Source organism: Dermacentor variabilis, chromosome 10 (assembly GCF_050947875.1).
Source record: "Dermacentor variabilis isolate Ectoservices chromosome 10, ASM5094787v1, whole genome shotgun sequence".
NCBI lineage: Eukaryota > Metazoa > Arthropoda > Arachnida > Ixodida > Ixodidae > Dermacentor > Dermacentor variabilis.
In genome coordinates, this window is record NC_134577.1 from 83,104,533 (window position 1) to 83,111,607 (window position 7,075).

At 48.3% G+C, this 7,075-nt stretch overlaps 1 long non-coding RNA gene across 1 annotated transcript; it reads left to right on the plus strand.

Annotated features, from left to right (window-relative positions):
* The first annotated feature begins 439 nt into the window (after positions 1–439).
* On the plus strand, positions 440–1,903 carry LOC142559627 (uncharacterized). Its single transcript, XR_012823178.1, has 2 exons — positions 440–599; positions 1,775–1,903. It is a non-coding gene; the product is annotated as an uncharacterized LOC142559627 (long non-coding RNA).
* Positions 1,904–7,075: the final 5,172 nt, after the last annotated feature.

The following is a 7,075-nucleotide window of genomic DNA, read 5'->3' on the forward strand; positions in this document are numbered from 1 at the left end:
GTTGCAAAGTATAAGTTCATTTACACGCAAAACTTTTTCACTTTTAGTGGGAAGGAATAAAAAAAATAAAACGTTGTCTGGAAGTTTATTTCACATTCTTTTTTTTCTGATGCTCGCGTCAACTGACGGTTGTTGTTGACACTAGGCGTGACGTGTTTCCTGTTGCCAGTTTTTGAAGAGTGTCCCCTCTTGTTGAATTTCTTTCTCTATGCTATAGCATTAACATCGACGAATTGGGGCCGCGAGCATCGAAAAAAAGAAGAATGAAATGAGATTAACAGAAATTGTTTTATTTTTTTATTCTTTCCCGGAAAAATTAGATATATCTGCGTATAAATCAAATTAAACGTTGCGGCTTACTTCCGTTGCCTAGCGACAGGCGAACCGGCGAATGACGAGCCAGATGTTTGCGTCATTCGTCAGACGCACCGCCAAAGCGAGAGCGACCGGCCGCGCATCTGAGCGCGTTGGACTGTTCGGGCACCCGTCTGCCTGTTTTTCTATTTTGGGATTTAGCCCGGTTTGGTGGCCTCCCGGTGAATTATTGCGTTCATTCGGAACTTCGACATGGCAGCACTGCACTATTGGACTACGGCAAGGTGAGAAACTTTGTTCGACAGTCTGCGACGCACTTCAAGCAATTAGGCTTACTGCCCGGCACCTAGGCTAGACTTGTGACGCAGTTAACGAAAAACAGCGTGGCCGTCGTGGAGCAGTTAATTTGAATTAAAGAATCGTACTGGGAGATGTTTGCGACGCTTCCTATAAGCCCCAATATTATTTTAACTAATTTCGGTAGTTTTTGGGCACGCTAGTCGCACAGGGTGCTGTGACGCAGTTTCGCGTGTACTGAATTTTACTGCGACAAGTTTTGGCGCTTTCTCTGACTGCCAACATTATTGAAACTAATTTCATTACTTTTTGGGCTACCTTTCGAGCGCATGCAGTGGGCGCGCCTGGCGCTGTGACTCGGTTAGCGAAAATCAGCTCGGCCGTGGTGCGCGGTTTCGCGCTTTAATGCACTGAAAAGTTCATGGCGCTTTTCTTTCTCTGACGCCCAACATTGTTCAAAATTATTTTCGATACTCTTATGAGGCCCGCTCGCCGCGCCTGTTGTGACGCAGCGAAAGGCAGCTCGGCCGTGGTGACAAAGTTAGTTTGGCGCGTACTGAATCTTACTGCGACAAGTTTGTGGCAATTCTTATGACCCCGTAACAATTTAAGCCTTCTTTCGGTACCCACGCTTGTCGAAAACGCGACGAGCAATCGTGAGGAGTGATAACGCGGGAGTGCGTTGCTTGCGCCTGCAGAACGCACAAGAGATAAGCCAAGGAGCTCAAACGCCAGGAACTAGTAACTCGAAAATTCTGTCTTCTGAACGGCACCCACGCATTTTGTCTTGAGTGCGAGTAGAAGGAATTCTGCGAGCGTCCAGCATGCTCAGGTTGAGAGCCTGTGGTGTGGCCACCTCTGCGTATTCGTAGCGTACTATCGCGTCGGTTGTAGCCAAGTTCGCGAAACGCGCCGTTGCCCGCGCATTCGTGCTATTAAAGTGCAGGAAATAAGTATTGGGAAGAAGGGAATGCTTGGAATTAGAATGTGTTTGTGGTATGTACGCTATTGCTTGGGATGAGTCGGGTATTTTCTACGCCGTGTGTGTAAATACGAACTGCTTTTGTTCGTAATGCCGCCCACTCGCCACTTTCGCACGCTTCGCCTCTACAGGCATTATTCTTGCATGTTAATACCAAAATAACGCTTGTAATTTTTTCAGCTCACGTCGTCTGGTGGAGCTTCCTGCGGAAACTGCTGCTGCTTACCTGGTGCCACAACGCTGGATGAACGCACAAAAAGCCCGCGACGAGCATTTCCAAAGAATAAAATTTACGTTAATTTTGCCTCATTTCACAAGGTGTCTTGCGTCTTTATGAAACTGCACGTGGCACATATTCAATGGAGCCTTGTGCAGATCGTTCGCAATCAATTTTACTTATCAATAAAATGATTTCCAAATAAATATTTAATAAATAAAAAAATATATATAAATAGATATTTGCTGCAAAAGCAAGAAAACAGAAAACGGAGCCGGCGTGACGCGCACGAGCTAGTATTCAAAACGCGCGCGCACAAAACCGACACCGGAAGTGTGCTTCAGGTTTTAACATCCACGGCTTGGCGCGCTGCAGTCAATTCGGCCGCTGGGCTCTATGGGAGTGTCCGCTCTTGTTGTATTCCTTTCTCTATGACGCCGGTCCGCAGCTCGGTTGGCTCGGTCTCCGCCCATGACGTCGCTCTCGCCGGTTCTCTCCTCTGGCAACAACCTCACCCGGCGCTCCGGGAAGCGACGGGGGCGTGTCCGCTCGGGTGATTTAGAAAGCGATTTCCGCCCCTTATATTAACAAAACGAAAAAAAATTCGGAACCGTAAATTATTAGGTCTGTTCTTCCCAATCCCAGCAATTCATGGAAATTGAAAACCGTTTCAGCGTCCCTTTAGGGTGGAGGCCGAGCTTCAACTTGAGCCCCCCCCCCCGAACGAAATTTCTGGCTACGCCACTGGTGAGCATGCATTGCAATTGGTCCCCTGAGTTACTAAGCAAGGCAATATCATCAGCGAATCGCAGGTTACTAAGGTATTCTCCATTAACTCTTATCCCCAATTCTTCCCAATCCAGGTCTCGGAATACCTCCTGTGAACACGCTGTGAATAGCGTTGGAGAGATCATATCTCCCTGCCTGACGCCTTTATTGGGATTTTGTTGCTTTCTTTATGGAGGCCTACGGTGGCTATGGAGCTGCTATGGATATCTTTCAGTATTTTTACATACGGCTCGCCTACACCCTGATTCCGTAATGCATACATGACTGCTGAGGTGTCGACAGAATCAAGCGCTTTCTCGTAATCAATGAAAGCTATATATAAGGGTTGGTTATATCCCGCACATTTCTCTATCACCTGATTGATAGTGTGAATATGGTCTATTGTTAAGTAGCCTTTACGGAACCCTGCCTGGTCTTTTGGTTGACGGAAGTCTAAGGTGTTCCTGATTCTATTTGCGATTACCTTAGTAAATACTTTGTAGGTAACGGACAGTAAGCTGATCGGTCTATAATTTTTCAAGTCTTTGACATCCCCTTTCTTATGGGTTAGAATTATGTTAGCATTCTTCCAAGATTCCGGTACGCTCGAAGTCACGAGGCATTGCGTATACAGGGTGGCCAGCTTTTCTAGAACAATCTGCTGTCCAACCTTCAACAAATCTGCTGTTAGTTGATCCTCCCTAGCTGCCTTCACCCTTTGCATAGCTCCCAAGGCTTTCTTTACTTCTTCCAGCGTTACGTGTGCGATTTCAATTTCCTCTAGACTATTTTCTCTTCCATTATCGTCGTGGGTGCCACTGGTGCTGTATAAATATCTATACAACTCTTCAGCCACTTGAACTATCTCAACCATATTAGTAATGATATTGCCAGCTTTACCTCTTAACGCGTACATCTTATTCTTGCCTATTCCTAGTTTCTTCTTCACTACTTTTAGGCTTCTAGTTCCTGAGAGCATGTTCAATTCTATCCATATTATACTTCCTTATGTCAGCTGTCTTACGCTTGTTGATTAACTTCGAAAGTTCTGCCAGTTCTGTTCTAGCTGTAAGGTTATAGCCTTTCATACATTGGCGTTTCTTGATCAGATCTTTCATCTCCTGCGATAGCTCACTGGTATCCTGTCTAACGGAGTTACCACCGACTTCTATTGCACACTCCTTCATGATGCCCATAAGATTGTCGTTCATTACTTCAACACTAGAGTCCTCTTCCTGAGTTAAAGCCGAATACCTGTTCTGTAGCTTTATCCGGAATTCTTCGATTTTCCCTCTAACCGCTAACTCATTGGTCGGCTTCTTATCTACCAGTTTCTTCCGTTCCCTCCTCAAGTCTAGGCTAGTTCCTGTTCTTACCATACTATGGTTACTGCAGTGCACCTTGCCGAACGCGTCCACATCTTGTATGATGCCAGGATTAGCGCACAGTATGAAGTCTATTTCATTTCTAGTCTCGCCATTCGGGCTCCTCCACGTCCACTTTCGGCTATCCCGCTTGCGGGAGAAGGTATTCGTTATTCGCATATTATTCTGTTCTGCAAACTCTGCTAACATTAACTCTCCCCTGCTATTCCTAGAGCCTATGCCATATTCCCCCACGGACCATTAGTTATGTTTTAATAGGGTGTACCCACCAGCGCGTGCGGCTTAGGAGCTTCATAAACATTCTTCATAAACATTAATAAACAGCAAGTGTTATAACGTCACGCGCGTCACAGGTACCGGAGCTCCTGGTATGGAGACGGGTAGAGGAGAGGGGGCAGGAGTGCGGCGACAGGGCTGCACCAATGGAAGCGGGTAGGAGGAAAGAGAGTGGCTACGGCGCCTGCCCATGTGGCCTGCGCGTGTGATTACAACGTCACGCACGACGGAGGTGCGGGCGCGGCTGCAGCAGCGGTTGCGGCAGATGCATAGGAGGTGCGGGGATCGCGGCGGCGCTTGTGTTGGCGTAGTGTGGGGCGGTAGGAAAAAATTGGAAGACGCTTAAGCTTTGCCTTAAGAGTGCAACGCGATAGCGTTCCCGTCGACCCGCCAAGGGGTGTAAGACAATGCGCTACGGCGCAGCGATCACTTACGAGGCGCCCCGCATCGGAATTTGCACCCACCAATCACGCGGTGAGCGCCGAGCAACGGAGCGTTCGGCGCGGCAACGAAATGTGCGCCTGAGCAAGCGGAAGGAACCAAAGAACTCGGTGTCTCGGAGGGAGAAACGATCTACGCCAGCCAAACGTCGTGATCGGCACGGACAGCCGGGCCGCGTCGCGCCATGAAGGCCGACGCGATCATGGGGCTGACGCCTCGATGGGGTCGTCCTCTATCTCGCTTGGGAGCACCACGCAAACGCATGACTCCTCGGAAGCAGCTCGGCACACATCGCAGGGGACGCTTTCCTACCAGACGCGCTGCGGCGCAGCGATCACGTCAGAGGCGTCCCGCATCGGACGCTGCACCTCGGAATCGCGCTGTGAGCGGAAAGAGGAGCCGCGTCGCCTAAACACGAGAGTTCGAGTGACGCACGCTGGAAGTTGGAAGGGGAGAGAGCGAGAAAACTTATTAAACGCAAGGGTAGTGGGGCATCCTCGCACCGGTCCCCGCACGGCCCGAATGGGAGAAGCGGGCGAGTGGCGCGCCACGTGCCGGGGCAGCGCCGCACATTGCGAGGAAGGGGTCCTCTGTGTTTGCCGCAAGATTGCTCTGCGTGTGCGCAGAGCGGAGAAGAAATGTAGCGGAAACGTACTTCGCTACTCGTGTAACTGCGACTTCTGTAAGTTACAGGCTTATAATTACCGATATACACCGCAGTATAACTTTCTACGGCACGTTTCTAAGGCAACATCGCATTCCCTAGAGGCGCTTTTGTACCGCTTTGAAGCAGCGAGGTTTGAGATTAACGCTCATACTGTGCGATACCTGCTGCCAACCTCTGATAATAGTGCACCTTTCGATATGTTTTTTGTCATGGGAATGCACAGTTTGTGGAAAACGCGAATGATTGACCGCAACGCCGAAACGGTGGTACCTACAAGTGTACATTTTATCGAAATGACCCTACACCTAAAACATGTTTATGATGGACTCGGTGCACAACCGGACTGGTACCGTATTTTGGTGAGGTGCTTATCCTTGCCACCCTCCTAAAGTGAAACAAACGTTTCTACTCACAGTATGAACGCGGCCTTTTCTGTGTGCGACTTTCATTGTGCCCTCCATTCTCTGACTATGCAGAACTGGTGAACGTCTGGTTGAATGCTACTATAATAAATACCATGAAAGAATGAAAAAAATCGTTGCTGAGTGGTAGCGTCTCCGTCTCGCACTCCGGCGACCCTGGTTCGATTCCAACCCATCTTGCAAGTTGTTTCTTTATTTATGAAGTGCCTTCCGAGATTTATTGCTCACGGCCAACGCCGACGACGCCGACGACGCCGGCTTTTCTGCGACACGAGCTCTTTAACGTTGTCGCTTTAAAAATGGGCGGATGCCACGGACTGTGGGAATCAATGCAAGCGAAGCTTTGTATGCTGTTTGCTTCGACTGACGATAATCACCGGTGATGTTGGCGGTGAATGTGTAATTTATTCAGCGTTTAAATTCAATACGCGAATGGCCAGTTGACGTTACATGTTACCTTGGGTGTACCACTGCTTTTTGTCTGCGCAGTTCACATAACACACAGGGAGACGTGTTTGCTTGAGGCGTTGTTGGGCGTCATTGTTCATGATGCCCAAGAGTGTTGAGCATTGTCATTGCCGCACATGGCACATCGCATCGTGGCAGAAGTGCGAAATTTTAATTCAAATGTGGCGCTGTACGTAAATTCAATGAACTCTTATAATTGTATGCATACATCCGCGGTCTGCACCACGGTTCGCTGCGTAGCAAAGACGCTCCTGTTCCGCGCGATGGTTCTTTCAGGCTTTGGTGTCCTCGACGCTGAGTGCACGCCTTGGAGCGATTTTGCTGGCGCGTGTTTATGTACTCCTGTTGCATACAAGGCCAGCACGCTGTTTAGACAGAAAAGTAAGCTCAATTGCTTCAAAATAATTACAACGGACGTGGAACAGGAACTTAGCGACGCATGTGCGTTCGGCGAAGCAGCTCAGCAAACAAAAATTCGTGGGGCCGCAACATTCATATGGGGACGGATTACCATCGAAGCTGTTTAGGCTGCCTGCATGGGCTGCGTACGTTATCACTGAAGAGCATTGCTTCCACGTTTCGGTATTTTGACTTTAGTCAATAATGTGGCGATTCGTGTGAATACATACATGTGAAACTCACTATTCTAGCTTCCACCTTGTTATATGTTGTATGACGTATGTTTTTTTCTGTGATATGCATTATCATATTTAGTTTGCCCCCCGAAAACTGCGTCAGTCTCTTGTCAAAGTAAACTTGTAGTGGATCGTATTGAATGAACTGAGCAAAGCGTCTTAAAAACTAACAGAAAATGAATATTCTCACATCAATAAAAAA